The 17,070-nt window shown below is 34.4% G+C and overlaps 1 pseudogene; it reads right to left on the bottom strand.

The window, feature by feature from the left end:
- Positions 1-14,115: 14,115 nt before the first annotated feature.
- Positions 14,116-16,836, bottom strand: LOC108992768 (annotated as a pseudogene).
- Between the last annotated feature and the right edge of the window lie 234 nt (positions 16,837-17,070).

Raw genomic sequence — 17,070 nt, 5'->3', positions numbered from 1 at the left:
TTTATATAATAAATATTTAATAAAATAAAAAAATAATAATAAATAAAAAAAATATGAAATATAAAATGCGAAGAGATTACGAAGATTTATTTATACGTTAATACATGATATTTTGTAATTTGTACGGCTAAATCTCTGCATTAGAAAGAATTACTTATCTAAAATAATAATAAAAAATATATATAATTTGAAAGTCATTAATTTCATTAATTCGTACACGCAACAGTAATTATTGATGTAAAAATCTTCTACATCAATTGATATAAAATATATTAATATTTTAATTTTTCTACAACTGCTATATATAAATATTATAAAAATTATATATTAATATAATAGATAGTCGAACTCAAGACTAAATTAAGAAGACAAGGTCATTGTATTTGACAGTTGAATCATCATGCAGATTAATCATCTCGTGATAATATATATATATATATATATATATATATATATATATCTAACTTCTAAGTACTCCTCATGATGTAAGCTGCCTAGCTTATAACTTTTATTCCCCAATAATATTTGTTTGATTTCTTTTTTCTTGATTTTTTTTGGCACTGGTACTTGACAGTTGTGTTGAAACCTCAGGGTAGTCCTTTAATTTTGTGGATATGGGTCAGTTTACAGTAGTTGGGGTCACAAATTAATATTACACGATCGATCATTAATAATTTAAGTTTAATTAGCAGGCCGTACGTAACGTCGTTATATATATTCGGTAGTCAACTGATCCATCGAAGATATATATATATATATATATATATATATATATATATGGGAAAGAAGTTGCTCTCATTGATCCTACTTACTAAATAAATTACCATTCATAATGGCATTTTTAAAGCACAGCTTTCGAATCTCTTAATTCCACATCTGGCATGCATCTGTCTTTGATCTTAAATTAATTATAATCTTGATCTGTATCATGTCATACACACACACACACATATATATATATATAATATGTATATGGCCATCGATCCTCAAGTTTTCCTCATGAACTATAAACGCATGCCATGACGTTAAGTTTTAAATGATCGATGACGTTTAAATTTTCCTGAACTATAAATAAAACTAGTTACTTTTCTTTTTTCTCAGTGTCACATAAATCTATATATGAAATAAAGGGTCTAATAAAAGTACTCTCTCGGTGAAAATTATATGATCTATCGGTCTACGTACGTACGTATTAATTCATGCATGTGAAGGCAGATCATGCATAAAATATACGGAAATTCTTTTTGGATGAATGCTAGCTGATCAGTCGTTAAATTATAAAGATCATATATAAATTGCAGGATACATACATACATACCATATCTATATGTATTATATACACGCTCCAAGTAATGCATGCTCCAGCTAATAATATAATTTCATATATACATGAATGTCTATGTATTTTTTCTTTTCTGGAATTACTACGCTCATATTATATATAATATGTTTACTCGAACTGCATGTACGTTAATATATATAGTATCATTGATCAACTATTATTGATAACCAATGAAATGACGGAACTATATATATATATATATATGTTGCAATTTCCAGCAGCGCCCATCTATGTACTATATATATAGTACATATATATACTATATATGTATATATAATCTGTCCGCCTATAAATTATGGTCCTCTCGAAAAGTATGATAAATAATGTCACATATGTCTGCTACTAGTTTGCGCATATATATCTATATATATATACATGATATATATCTATATGCAATAGTACTAGTAAGTTCTATCTTGCCATGAAGAAGGCTAAGGAAAATAAAGACGAAATTAGTACACGATCGATCGAGTTGCAATATATCATGTGCTCATGAAGATGCTCCATCAAATTTGAGAATCCATCCACTGCGGCCTTTAGATATGTACGTGGGGATAGACAACGACATTTATGACAGAGTACGCACACCTCTCTCTCTCTCTCTCTCTATGAAAAATGAAAAATATATAATATTTTATATAATATTTTATACAATAATATTTTAAAATGAGAGATATTTTTATAAAATATCTTATAAAAATACTTTTATTTTATAGCATATATTATAAAAAGTATTATGTAAAATATTATATGTTTATCACTACTCTATATATATTACTGTTTTGATAATTTTGGTCTTTCATCTAATGATCCCACGAAGTTCATTTGTAAGATAATAGAATAAAAAAAAAAAAACAAGAAAAAACAATAAGTACCGAAACCTGTGCTGTTGAGGTGATTGGTGTCACGTGGATACCCATAAATGTTGGTACACACACGTGTGTATATATATATATATATATATATATATATATTCATTCTACCTTTTTACTGCTGGAAGTACTTAACCCATTTCAAGAAATATGCTCAAATCGAGGTTAAAAATATTATTTGTGGTAAAATTAAAGTCAATGCTAAATTTCATTACAAATGGTGTGCGATTTCAATAATATATTTTTGAGTAATGTTAGATACAGTCTTCAAATAAAGATTGTAATGTAAGTTTAGGTAATTTTATTTTTAATATTTTTTAAAATTAAAAAACTATCCCTCTTGAAATGATACTTTTTCTTATTTAATAAAGGGTCTGCACATGCAGTCCCCAAGTAGGGACTGCAAATAAAATTTCTCTATATTTTTTTCAACAAAATTTTATGTTTTTGCAGTGTTTTTTGATAGCCATAAAAATCACTACAAAAAAATAGTTTTTTTGGCTACCAATTCTTTTGCAACAATTTTTACTTTTTCTCAACAATAAGAGGAGGTGGGGGAAACTAGCGTAACTATCCTCCATCTTCATTGTGCGTGACCATAGGAGCCTCTTCCCGCTACAGAATGTCTGGTTTGAGTCATAACTACTGTTCCAAAAGCGAACCCGTTACCACAGCACTATCAAGCTGTCAGCCGGTCCAAATAGCGTCTTATAGACCCTTAGTTAGGCATTATTCTCGCAAGCGGTTTCGACTTACGCCCTACTAGAACTCCTGACTTAGAGACTACGAAATATTGGCTCGTACCAACTAAGCTACCACCTTAGTGATGTGACAATTTTTACTTTGATTGCAAAAAGTTATTTTTTTGCATTTTCATCATTTTATTTTCGATTAGTAAAAACTCATTATTAAAATTAATTTGTTGTGACTAAATTAAAATTATCGTCACAAATAACCTAGATAGAAAAAACTAATTTCGACACCTTTATTTATTTTATAGCAACATTAAATTGTCACTAAATAGTCTACGTGGTATTTAAGTATTTGCAACTATTACTTAATTATTTACAGCAATATTATACCATAAAAAAATGTGAATGTCAAAAATAAAATGGCGGAAACTCATCTTTAAACTTTTTTTCCCTCCTATTTTTCCCCAACCCCAACCCCACCCCCATTCCATTGCAATCCCGTTTTCCCTCCTGCACAGGTCCCCCACAACTCCCACTCTCTCGTGCTGAAATTATGTGACGTCCACTCGCTGTCGTGCCAGTCCCTTGCTGCTGTCATGCCACGGTAAGTCCGACGCCCCTATCCATGCCGTCAGCCACTACCTCGCCGACCGGTAGGCCTCACTCCTCATTTCTCTGTCTCTCTGTCTCTCATCTCTCTTACAGCAGGTGTGTACCGTGATTAGTTGACAAGGAAATTCTACGCGATTGGACGCTGCACACCCCTTGCCCTCAAACTCGAGGTTTGTCACCATGGACAGTAGGTAAACCCTAGACTTTATTAGTGTGAAGTTGAGTTTTCGTTTGATTAAAGGATAATTACAAGCAGCACTGTGAAAAACATACATATCAAGTTATACTTATAAAAAAAATATTAGTACATTCTACCATTGTTCTAAGTCTCTTTTTTGTCGATTCCCAGGTCCGCAGAGGATGCAAATGTATTTCTAGTGAACAAGTTTCAAAATACTCTCCAGGTCATGCGCATTTTGCTGATTTACTTTTTTGATTGGTTGCTTAATAAATTCATAATATTCTTCTCTACCAATGATGCCGGCACATGAGGATATATAATAGATTCTGTCTTAGTTTTACCATAAGAAATTTGAAACTCTATTCTAGGAGTGTTTAATGCAGACATGATCTATACCTGTTAAACAGAAAATTTCTTATATGAAACACAATCTTGTTGAAGAAGCGCTAGCTGCCACCAATTTGAGAACTTTTGAGCTAATCAATTGTAAGGAGGTATTGATCAAAGGAACCCTTCTATTAAATTTTAATTTTTGGATTTTTTTTTTTTTTTTTAATTTCGGTTATGGTAATTAGTTCATAGAGTAATGCTAGAGAGAATCTGCTATAGTAGTGCACACTTTACACTCACTGCGTGGCTGCTTCTAGTTGATTATTCTCAACACTTACTTGGGGAAATGTGTGGTGATCTAGATGATGCCACATCATGTGTGCAAAATAGATGCTCCTAATAATAGTTTCTATCTATATTTATTCTAGTTCACATTTTTTCGTGGCAAACATATGCTCTGTAAGTTTTTTGTTATGTTGTGGTTGTTTGTGGTCTAAATTTTGTTGGATGACACATGGTATGACCTGGTTAGTATAATTTATTTGCGCAATTCATGTACTTTTTCCTGGACTCGCTCTCTTCTCTACTTAAGAGCATTATTGTATCACATATGAAAATTAGTTATTGGAGTGATTATATATCAAACTTGATTCTTTATCCATCAAGTTAATTGGAATATCCAATGAGGATGAGAGTTTTACTGGTTGACGTGACAAGCATTAGTTATGCATGCTTGCAGCAATTGCATTCATTACCGTACTTGGATGTATTTCTAATGGGTTACAATGTGTAAACACGTTTGCGCGTTCTTGTAACTTCAATATGCTCAAAAATTCCAAACGGCCTAGTGCTGCATATTGGTTAAGTTGAATACTTCCAGCACCCTATAGCTTTCGTGGTTTATAACACACTAATCTGATAGGTCTTGTTTTTGGGGCAATGCATGGCACCCTTTGTATTATTATATATAATTATAGCATGTATATATATATATATGGTTAACTTACTTGTTTCCCTGTGAATCATGTTCAAATAAAAAATATATAGCATTTTATCATGAAATATGAAAACCCACAGGATACTAAGTTTAGGATTCAAGTTTACTACCTGAGACATAATATCATAGGTCACAATGAAAAGCTAAACTGTGAATCATGTTTGCTAGAAAATTTTTTTGTTACAAATACTTATTATTTACGTCAATCTTAATCGACGCAAATAAGCATTATGACCAAAACAAATTAGTGCGACCTTCATGACGGAACATATTTTTTGTAACAATATAATTATTGCTTAAAATTATTTGCGACTAAAAATTATATTATAAATGACCTTTTTCGACGAGAAAAAATTGTCGAAAAGTATTCTACCGACAATAATTAACCAATGTTGGTTTTTTTTTTTGCGACGACATTTGACACTATTTGGCATTGACCAATATTGCCGCAAATTGGGATTTTCTTACCGTTTAGAATGTCTTTTGCGTCTCACTTGACCTCTATTGGCGTAGACCAATTTTGCCGCAAATGTTCACATTTTTGCAAGAATATTTTATTTCGATGCGAAAAGCTTTTTGGGACTCAATATTACTAACCATCTTATGTCGACTTGTAAGTGATGCTAAAAGGTATTGTGACGCTGATCATGCTTTTTGCGATGATTTTAGCTAGGTGATGCAAAAATCTGTTTTTCTTGTAGTGGGCCTTCCGGCCGGAATGTATTATCTTATGAACCTTTTATCTTAGAAAATAGGTGGTTAATTAACATGTATTGCCTTAATTAATTCTGTCATTCATTGAAATAAACCGAATATATTTCCCACTGCAAAGAGAATCATGAACAACGAAACTCTCCCTCAACTTGGCTACCAACGATAGCTAATTGGGATCAAACCAATTACATGCAGGATGATCATTTGTTAACGGGGCACTCATAATTGGCACCAAAACCTATCAATATTACATACAACCCTGGCCCAAACATTAAATATTGATCAAATGAAGTAATACTAGAATTAATGGAAAACAACATGAGTAAGAAAAATCTCCTGATCGAATGCAGCATGTATAACTATATAGTTTTTGTTTTTGTTTTTTCTCTTTTCCAAAATATCTGAGCATGACATCTGGCCTAGCTATGATTAATTTGTAGTTGTTTTTTGTATCAATAATATGATGTCATGCCACCTTTATATATATATATATATATACTAAAACTCTAAATAAATAGTATTTTTTGTCAGTCCCTATCCAAAATCAATTTGGAGGATACGTTTAATTCCTCATTGTGTGGCATCGATCGATTTGTTTCACTTGATTTAGTACTTGGTGGACTCGACTGTAGACTGTAGTATATATACAGCTGAGATTCTTCAAAAAGAGCAGCTGCGATTATTGTACGTTTGACACGATCACCCTGATCAGATATTAAATTCTTTCTACCATCAACATGATGACATAACCATAATATTATTGATTAGTGGATAGATTATTTCTCTAGATCATCTCTTCCCTAAATAAGTGATCAGGCTATTCTCGAATTGGAGATCATCATGATGAAGGATTATCCTTCGTATATGTTAGTTGGTATTACCAGGAATCCAACTATATATAGGAAAGTCGGCTGATCGTGAAAAAGAGATCAGAGGCCCCCTCCCAGTCCCAACCACCTATATTATATATATATATATATATATATTGAACAGAGATCCAGCCCCCAATATGCTTAATATTTGAAGTGATTGGAACATTAATCGTATGATGATGATGATGATGATCAGGTTCATCACCCATCTTTCCTTTGGATTTTCCAAGGAAGTAATTTGGATATATAGATGGATCGATCGCCATGTGCAACGTACCATCGTGAACGTACTCGACTTTATTTTTATTTTTTCCCATTTTCTATGACCACTGGAATGTACGTCTTACTCTTGAAGCTAGCTAGAATCCGTTACGTACTGATCTTAAAGAACCATTTCGATGATCCCTTGAGTTCCTTTTGATTTAAAAAATATTTCGTTTCATCTCAATATTACAATTTCTTCAGATTATCACCTACAATATAATAAATAATTAAATTTTTTCAAATCCCGAAAAAATAATAATATTAAAAAATAGTTTTCTAACAAATTTTTTTTTAACTTTTATATTTCATCTAAAACTATCTCATTTCAGTTTTGAATCCGAACTAGCTCTAAATGTACAGGGAAAGTATTTCTATATGTATCAAGCAGGGAGGAGGATTCTCCTGAAAAGATTAGATCAGAGAGAGGCGCTCTTCTTAAGCTAGAGCTCGTTAATTTTGTAAATGTTGATGCATGGTGGTGGCAATTGAACGTTTATTCCCTTTATATATGTGGGAAAGTGCTTGTTTATAAATCATGGGACGATTAATTCTCCTCAAAATTGAAGATTAATTATTTATAGAGAGATGTTCTTGATCATCATCAGATATTAGAGCTGCTTCTGTAGCTATTATTCTCCCTTACGAAGCAAAATGCATTTTTCCATATATCTCTAGGAAAGATGCATGAGCTAGGAATGAGCCATGTTACTTGAACTATCTTCTTTTGCTCATGTATTCCCTGTAACTTTTGGTGGTGGTAATTGATAGATATGGATAATTGATGGTGCTGGTTAAATGGACATGGAAACGTTTTCCCCCACGAAGGAATGTATGTAGTGCCCGTTTCTATATATATATATATATATATGAAGAAACTTCCCATATAGAGAGCGGGTTTTCCGGATTTGGAATACAAAAGTCGTCATGCATGCGAAGAATCTTTAGAGATAGTCCTCAACCGCAAGTCTAATCTTGTCGAAATCGTTGGATAGCATGAGGGGACACCTAGGAGCACTTCGACTGAATTATATTGAGCCGCGCGCACCTGCTTCACTTTTTCTCAGAAATGGAGAGAATATATATTGGCCGGGATCGAGTGGCTAGTTTACTCGGGATGATTCCCACAGGCCCACAAGTACTCATGCTATATAGATGCCACGCTACTACTTCTGATCATCGCCGGCCCCTCTTTGGGGTTACAAGGACATGATCGAAACCTACCCTTTTTTTTTTTTCTGTTTTTTAAAAATTTATTCGATCGTTATTTTTTTAATTATTATTTTATATGACATCAAATAATTAATAGATATATAAAAAAAAAAATGAACTTTGTAAATTAAGAACATAATTACTTCATGAATCATTTCAGATGTAAAATAACGATAAAAAAGATCATGAGCATGTTGAACCAATTCGAATATATATTAAGGATTTAAACCAATTCGATCGGCCAGATATATAGTACATAGCCGCGCGTTTGTTTGCAGCAGTATTTATTCTATACATTCATTTAGTCCGGGGTCGGATTGATCAAGTACGCATGATTGATAAGATGCATGCACCATGTTAGAGAGTAGAGGACCTCCTATAGATAGCAAGTACCTCAGATCAGATGGCTTTGCAACTTTTCTTTAGAAACCCGGCAAGATGATGATGAACTAGCTAGCTAGCATAGCTATGCAGCTAGCTTTGCAGTGGGCAAGTCCAGCTGCCACAGTTAATATTCGTGCAAAAATAAGCATAAGAAAACCCAAAAACAAATAAACAGAGATTAGTGGAAGATTCTTTTGGCGCTTATGAGTTTAGTTGAGTTGAGGGTTTAGATATTAGGTTTAAATTTAAACTCAACTCATATGGTTTGAGATGAATTCATGTTCCAAACGAGGCCTTAATTAATTGCTCAAGTTGGAAATGATAGATATATACTATCTATATAATATCTCTTGCAATCTTGCATGCACCAAGCTATATATAGGTTTTGTTGTTATGGGAAACCACTCGAGTACTGCAATATATATATATATGTATTACGTGCCTCATTTTGCCGCTGGCTAGCTATACCCATATCTCCGATTTGCGTCATCAGAAGCACACAATTATTAATGCAAATGAACCTAACCGTTCTTGGTTGAAAAAGCGTCCTACTTGCGCACCTCAAATGGCACAAAATTTGGGGTCAGAAAAATAGTCATGCAATAAGTAATCTGATCTCCCACTAGTATTTGTATTGTCATCATTACTGAAGCATGATATGAAATAGACCATCACATTAATCTTGCCGTGACATGGAAGCATTTGCACAAAACATGCTTTATCTGCAACCCACTGTGCGGTAACAGAAGTTTCAACGGAAGCGATAAATTCCCAATATACCAATTCTGGGCAAAAAGAACTAGTTGTTAGCATTGTTCTGTTGAGCTTGCATGCTCATGTTGTAAAGTAATTTGGATGGATTGATCAATATTTCATGAATTACTCTCTGGTGGTGGATTTTATTCGTATCCTTGCATACATGCTGAGCTTCAGAGTGTGGGAGTGAACAGTTCACTTTTGCTTCTGTTGCCACTAACTTTCCGGAGAGAATATTCCTTCAGAATGATTATCTTTTATCTTCTGAAAAAAAAAAAAGTGAGAGAACTCAGAATATGTAATCTTTTCCCATTGCCGATCTTTACATTCACCTCAAGAAAGACATTCGTGTATACTTTTTCTTCTGGTTTCTAATTCCTTACTCATGGAACCCTATTCTTTTATTTTCAAAGCGTCAAAGTAACACTACTACGCTCAGAGAGTAAGAAAGGGGATCGAGGGGGTTGCTTCATAAGCATATCAGAATGCAATACTTGGACTCCAATGCCAGAATGCAATAGAAGAACTGACTTTCTCAAAGATGCAAGTATATTTGTCGTTCTAAATGACAGGTGATATATTCGATGGGCAGAGTATGCGCGCCAACCAGATAAAATTATGTTACCCACTTCTATCCTAGCCACTGATTTTGAAGTGTGTCGTGCATACTATGATTGAGAGTCAAGATGCAAAAAGATATTGAAGATCAATAATTTGGATGAGTCATGACTTTCCCATCATGACTTCTTTTAAATATCTCTCTCTCTCTCTCTCTCTCTCTATATATATATATATATATGTATATGTATTGGTGTAAACAGTTAAGAGACCGAGGTGACTCTTTTAGGTGGAGTGTGTCTGATATCTTAGGGTTAACTAGTCGAGCTGTCAACTACAAAACCCAATTACATGAGATTAAAACCCCGAGGATGTGACCAATATGACAAACTCTTTAATCAGCAATTGGGTTTGTGATCATAAAAAATTAAAATAATAATAAATAATGCGCCTGCTTTTACATCGATGATTAGTTCGCTGAAAGTCCGCCAGTTTAGGAGTGTGATGAGGAATCAACTTGATCAGGGTTCTTTCCAAGCGTGCATTTAGCTAGCTAGCTAGCTAGCTATAGCTTTCGATCTCTTTCCTTCCTTTCTTTTTTTTTTTTTCCCTTCTAGTTTGCTTTTTAATTTGAAAGGAGCAGACCTATCCTCGGTGAAATCAAGATGATCAGCTTGTTTCCGTTAGTGGCGTACGTACGTCCTCCCACATGCAACAGCAAAAGTAGAATACGACGTGGGATTAGATGTTGAGGTAATTAGATATTTATATAAACTTGAGTGGAGTAAGTAAATGATCTTAATTCTGACGTTGCTTGGGAAAAAAAATATACAAAAAACGTAACCAGCTTGTTCTTTCTTAAAAAATGCATTTATTTTTGTATATATATGCGGACTTGAAAACATGCATGCACATATAATATATATATATATATATATATATATATATGTTTGCGGGAGGCAGATTTAAAATATGAAAATATGGCACTTAATTTGTCTGTCCACTAATAGTATAATAGTAGTACTGATCTTATACTAATTACACACAAATATATATACTCTCATGTACATGCAACAAATGCATGCATGGGATAAATTAAGTAGATATTATCAGTGGTCCGTCATTTAAGTAATTAATTTATCCTAATGAAATATATATTCTAGCATGTACATGTTTCGAAGAAATGAAAGAAAAATGACTTGTATAGTTTTAAGATATATATATATAATTCTCGTGCACTGCTTTTAAAAAATTATTTGGATAAATTTAGAATTCGCATTATAAAAAAATATCTACATTTTAATAGTGGACTCTAAATTTTTTCAAAGAGATCGAATACCACATTCTATGAATGTATGTCGTTACTGCTCACCACCCCTTTTCCTTAAGGCTGCATATGAATGTAATTGAGATCATGATCTCAAATATTGATATGTGAAGAGTAATATTTAATGAGTCTCATTAAAATGTATTTGAATTTAAATAGATTGAGATGGGATGTTTATCCTTTTTATAAAAAAGTTGAAAAGGTAACGATCGAGTTCCATCAATAATTTATTTAAGATATTTAGATTAAAGTGAATTTGTATTCCAAACATACCTTAAGGTTGTATTTGGATAGTGAGGTATTTTGTGAATAATAGTGAAAAAATAATGATATATAGAATATTGAATAATAATAAATAGTAATTGAAAAGTAATAAAAAATAATATAAATACATTGAGATCCAAATTACTAAGCCAAGCTTAAGTGTCTATAACAACTCTTAAGAAAACCATTGCTAATATTGGTGGAAGAAGGGGCCATCATGTCCCTCTTCCCTCCCGCTAGACAATTATATACAAAGCCCAGTTTGGCCCCCCTCCACCACTATATGTGTGTGTCACCATATATGATTATTTCGGAGACTTAGACGCTCATTATTCATTTTTGTCGTGTATCTCTTGGCCACCTTCGCAACAAAAAGGATAGGTAGACGAGCTACGTACAGTTTTGGCCGGCGTCCTTGCAATATTTCCATAAACATCATCATCATCATCATCACTAGATCTTAATATTGATCAGTACCACCCGAAAATACTATATGAGAGATCAGAAGGAGATCAGTGCTCAGATCACATTCTTGCATCCTTTCTCTTTTCTCTTTTTTTTCCTTCCTTAGGTTCCAGCTTTTACTTATTAATTACTTAATGGGGGGCTATGGAAATTTGGAAACAAAGAATCGAAGAATGATTCTGATCTAACCCTCTGCTCTCAGAAAGTTTCAACAGATCAATTGATCAAACGTAGACAAGATATATATATGTGGAGTGAGTGAAGTTGAAAGCAGGTTTAAACCTGCCACACATATATATATTGACGTCATTGAATTAATTGAAGGCTATGTAAAATTAATGTTTTTTTTTTTTTTTTTTCTCAACAAGTAGTCTTCGTTAGAAACTTTAGAAACAGTAAGGACAACTATTCTTGGGTGCAGGAAATTAAAAGTACAAATTAACAGTAGTAAGTAGCTAGCTTGGAAAGGTGGATCGGTCTTTCCCATCGTGGAATTCTAACAGACATTGGGGGATCCTATTCAGGGGTATGTTATTTAACATGTTGTTCGTTGCTGCTCATTGCGAAATGAAATGCTTGCATCGATTTTGAGAACGATGTAATTTTATTGTTGTCCAGTTCTCAAAACTTCGCAGAAAGAACTGTGTGTCACTAATGATGCCCTCAATTATCCAATCAGTGTTTCTATGTGGTTATTGCAGAGCTGCTATGACTATTTGTGAGTCTCCTTCTAAGATAATCTTTTTTAGCTGTCTTGAGTGTGCTTCTTGGACCACCTATAAGTGCTGCCATAACTTCCCCTTGATGTGGATTACAGCTAGTTGAGAATGATGTTACTACAAACTGGACTGAGCCATTATGTGCTACTGCTACTGAGGTGCTACCACATGGTCTTACTGCCACGTCAAAAGTAATTGAGAATTGCTCATGTGATGAGAGGGACCTTTCAGGTAGGTTGATCAGTGTTTTCCACTCCCATGCCTTACTGTGATCTTTATAAGTGTTGAGGACTTATGTCACAAATTGATCCATGATCAGAGTGGTTTTGGACTCATGTAAAATTAATGTTTCAAAAGCCATCTAAAGATGAAAGTTTCGATCATTCTTAATGAATAACATGTTGGCATATCATTACGACAAAATTAAGTCCAATTAATTGAGTTAAAATTATATATATTGGATAAATTTAAGTAAAATTCGTATAAGAAATAGCAAGTATATTAAATTTAATGAGATAGACATAGTCGAAGTAAATGAGTCATAATTTCTAAGTCCAATATTGGATGAAAGTGATCTTGGTGGCCTTGGAGTCTGTCCAACAATTTCCTTTTCCCCTTCGTGTCTTCTTTCTTTCTTTTAAATAAAAAATAAAATCAGAAGAGAAATATATAAGAGACTGTCCAACAGCGACCAGCAGCATTATTGAACTTATTTAAAAGGGCTTTTGGTAATAAAAGTCCACATATGTTGGCCCAATGAAATATTGGGTCTAAGTTTGGGCTACAGATAGTCAACATGTGTGACCATCAGCTATCTAGCTGAAAATTACATCATTAATTCGTGATGGCATGGCCATCGTCTTTTTTCTACGAGCAATGTTAGGTACTGTCCTACTTCGGGACTGTATGTACAGACTTAAATTATTTTAATTTTAAAATTTTGTAAAGTTATAAAATTATTTTTTTTAAAATAATATTTTCTCTCATTTAAATATGTGCCTGCACATGCAGTCTCCATTTCAGAATTGTAAATAGAATTTCTATTAATGTAATAGAATTTCTCTTTGTTTTTAAATCTTTTTGGGTCAGCTCATGCATGCCAACACAACCAGCAGCTAGCTAGCTGAAGATGTTTCTTTGACCTCATGAAAACAAGCAGATCACTAATTCTGAACTGGAAGTCATCGTGTACATACGTACGCTTCCCTCGGTGAGAAGTAGTACTTGCGGATCAGGAGACGTACGTGTCCACTACACACTCAAGAAAACAGCACTACTTTCCAGCTATTAGATCTAATTTCAATTACGAGCAAACCAGAATGCATGCATGATCTCACTGAAAATGGCGAGAATTATTAAGGGAAAGAAGGCTGCAAGCTGACATGATCAATAGCATATATATATATCAAGCCTGCAGCCTGAGCCTGCGGCTACATAGGCCAGCTAGCTAGCTGGTTCAATGTATTCTGATGATCTCATGTTTTGATAGATCTACGAACGTACGTACGGTTAGGCATTTGTATTGGTGATGCTTCAATACCCTTTACAAACAATAGATAATAGGAATTAATGTTGATTTGGCCACTTCATCATGTTTGACTTAGGCCCCTCATGCACTAATTATAACAATAATAATTAATGATACTGTCGATAGACAAGGACATGAATCTTAAGTATGGCAGTACTTTACAAGAATTAAATGACTCAATAGTTTACTAAAATGTATGTACAATTAATGTAATACCTTGGGAAAAATACTACAACTTTTAAGTCTATCTGGGATATTATTAGCTAACTTACATGAGCTTGTACGTACGTACGTATTTGGGATCCAGGCCTTGTCTTTTTTGGTGAAAAAAATGGTGTGCATTGCAACAACTCCTGTACTGGTAGACTCAACAGCTTTACCTGTGTAGAGAATAGGGCAGAGACAGGTCGATGATCAGAGAACTTGCTTTCACTTCGAAAATAGGATAGTTGCTTTGTTCCTCTCCCGTACCATAGAATTCTATCACACCTGCCATTACATCATCATATACATCTTCTCATGCACTGGTCTTGCACAGTTATATTGAAGCAACCGACAATCATTTTGATTGTAAGATGATCATGCATGCAGATTTCAGCTCAAAAAAAAAAAAAAAAAAGCTGTGCAATCTAGCTAGGACCACTGATCCTAAGTACGGACCAAATACCACCACATTTAAGCCTGGTTAGTGGTGGTCCTATGATGCTCATGATTATGATGCTCAAAATTTAAGAAAGAAGAGTGATTCATAGTTATACCATGCTGGAGTCCTTTGTTTCTCTCCAGATCTGCTTGGAAAGCCTCCTGAGTAGCGATTAAAATTGTGAGAAGAATACTTGTACGTGGGTGCAAAATCTATGCTTCCCTCTTTCCAACCTTGAAATACTCTTCCATCTTTCTGCTCCCTTCGCAGCTGATCAAACTCTTGCAAAGCTCTCCAGTCTTGCTTCTCTATCAGATGCCTCGCAAAGCTGTCCTCCAAGCATAGCCTATAGTTGAGATCCCCAAACCAGAATATCCGGCTATATATCCAAAAACAGCAATACATGAAAATCTTGGGTTGTGAATATAAAAGTAAGTACGTACAGTGGTTCTTATATATATTGATTTCAACTTCTAATTAATTATTGGCTCAAATACAACGAGAACCAACAATGAATATATTATTTGAAAATATGTATTTTGTTTATTTGTTGGGATAAGTACTTCACTTACTCATGTCCTAAGATGGTGAGAGGGGGAGAACTCGTATCGTTTTTAGGGGATCGAGTGAAAGAAGTTCGCCTGAAAATCTCTGAGACTTGGTAATTCCTCCGGATTTCATAACCTTTTTTCTCACCAGAAGCCAAATGGGCAGCAATGAAGCAAAAACTAGTTCCTTCGATTGACATGCTTACAGAAACCGCACCTTTGTTTCCCAAATAACCCATGATGCCACAAGCGACTGAACAAACCTTGACATTTGAAATGCAATACTTAATGAGTAATTCCTTTCTCATCCAAACACTTACAAAGACTCCAACCATCTTCTTGCTTGCAATTAGCTTGTACTGATCACTGCCCCCGTTCAGCTTGTCAAGTCGATTCCTGATTGGTCTGTCTCTGAGTGGACTCCCAATGACGAGGCTGCCAACACTCTTTCTTCTCAAATCGGGACTTCCAGGATAATGGTAATTGTCGCTTGAGATTATATTCAACATCGGTGTCAACCAAGCGCATCCATATTTGCTGTTGAGTGTTTTTCCTATTAGCATGTTCCAATTCGTTGCTTCAGTTGGATCTTCTGCTCCTATTACGTTTCTGGTCTTTAAGGGTACAATCTCTTGAAATCTGCATGCGGAAATTTGTTTGTTTTGTTTTGTTTTTTTTTTTGGTTGTCAAAATCTCTCAGCTGTTTGATCTTCACGTATGATTAAAGAGGTAATTAATTAGAACGTTAAGATAGCTAGCACACAATATCGTTACATACCCAAGAACATACATGTCGGCAGTATCTTTGAGATTCAACCACTCGTCCAAATCTACGGCTAGACTCCCTATAGGAGATCTTCCAGCAACATTCCAGGTACCCACGAAGATTCTGAATTTGGTATCCGGAAAACAAAACAATCGTCATTTCCTGGCTTATTTCTTTCGGCTCAAAGATAAACGAGATCTCTCACCTTAATTCATTCGTCGAAATGCATGGATCCATCTCCGTTGACCGAACGATAACATCATCCAGGCAATCGTCACTCTCATCTTCGCCCCCATCTGTACTCAAAAGGGAATGCTAGCTTGAAATATAACATGACAACTAGTGAACGCCATAAAAAGAAGGGAGAAAAGAAGAAGAAGATTTTAACCTGAAACTTCACTCAAATGAAACGGGTCATCTCTCTTGTACTTCCTCTTAAACCATCTGCCAATTCTCAGAGCTCTCGACTTCCGGTTCTCAATATCCATAACCTCACAAAACAAACCAGTCCATGTTTGGCATAATCACATGAAGATGTAGCGAATATGCCTTGTGTGGCTCGTACCTCCCTTGGATGGCCGCTATTTTTATCATTTTCAGCACTAAATCTGGATTTTGCTGTAGAATATCATTGTGCCAATCGCCCCTACATGAAAGATTAAGAGAAAGAGACAAACCCAGCAACCTTATACGTTACACCCTCTAGCTACCGATATACCCAAGACAAGCAAACGAATTATGCGAAGTCAAAAGATGTTGGAAGAAACTTCTCTCTCTCTCTCTCATGATATTTTCATGGTGTAATTCGATGACTGTTTCAGAAGGAAACCGCAAATGATATAGGCCTCACAAATTAGTTTTTATCATTTACTTGATAATTAGACTTGAATTAGGTGGTGCTGGTCACGTATGTCCCAAGGATTTTTACGTCGTAACATTAATATCCTTACGCGTCAAAGTCAAAACGATGATCTACTATAATAAAAAAAAATCCCAACGGGCCCATCGGGAAAACTAGCATTTTCCA

Source organism: Juglans regia, chromosome 1, assembly GCF_001411555.2.
Source record: "Juglans regia cultivar Chandler chromosome 1, Walnut 2.0, whole genome shotgun sequence".
NCBI classification, from domain to species: domain Eukaryota; kingdom Viridiplantae; phylum Streptophyta; class Magnoliopsida; order Fagales; family Juglandaceae; genus Juglans; species Juglans regia.
This window is presented reverse-complemented; position numbering and strand designations above follow the sequence as displayed.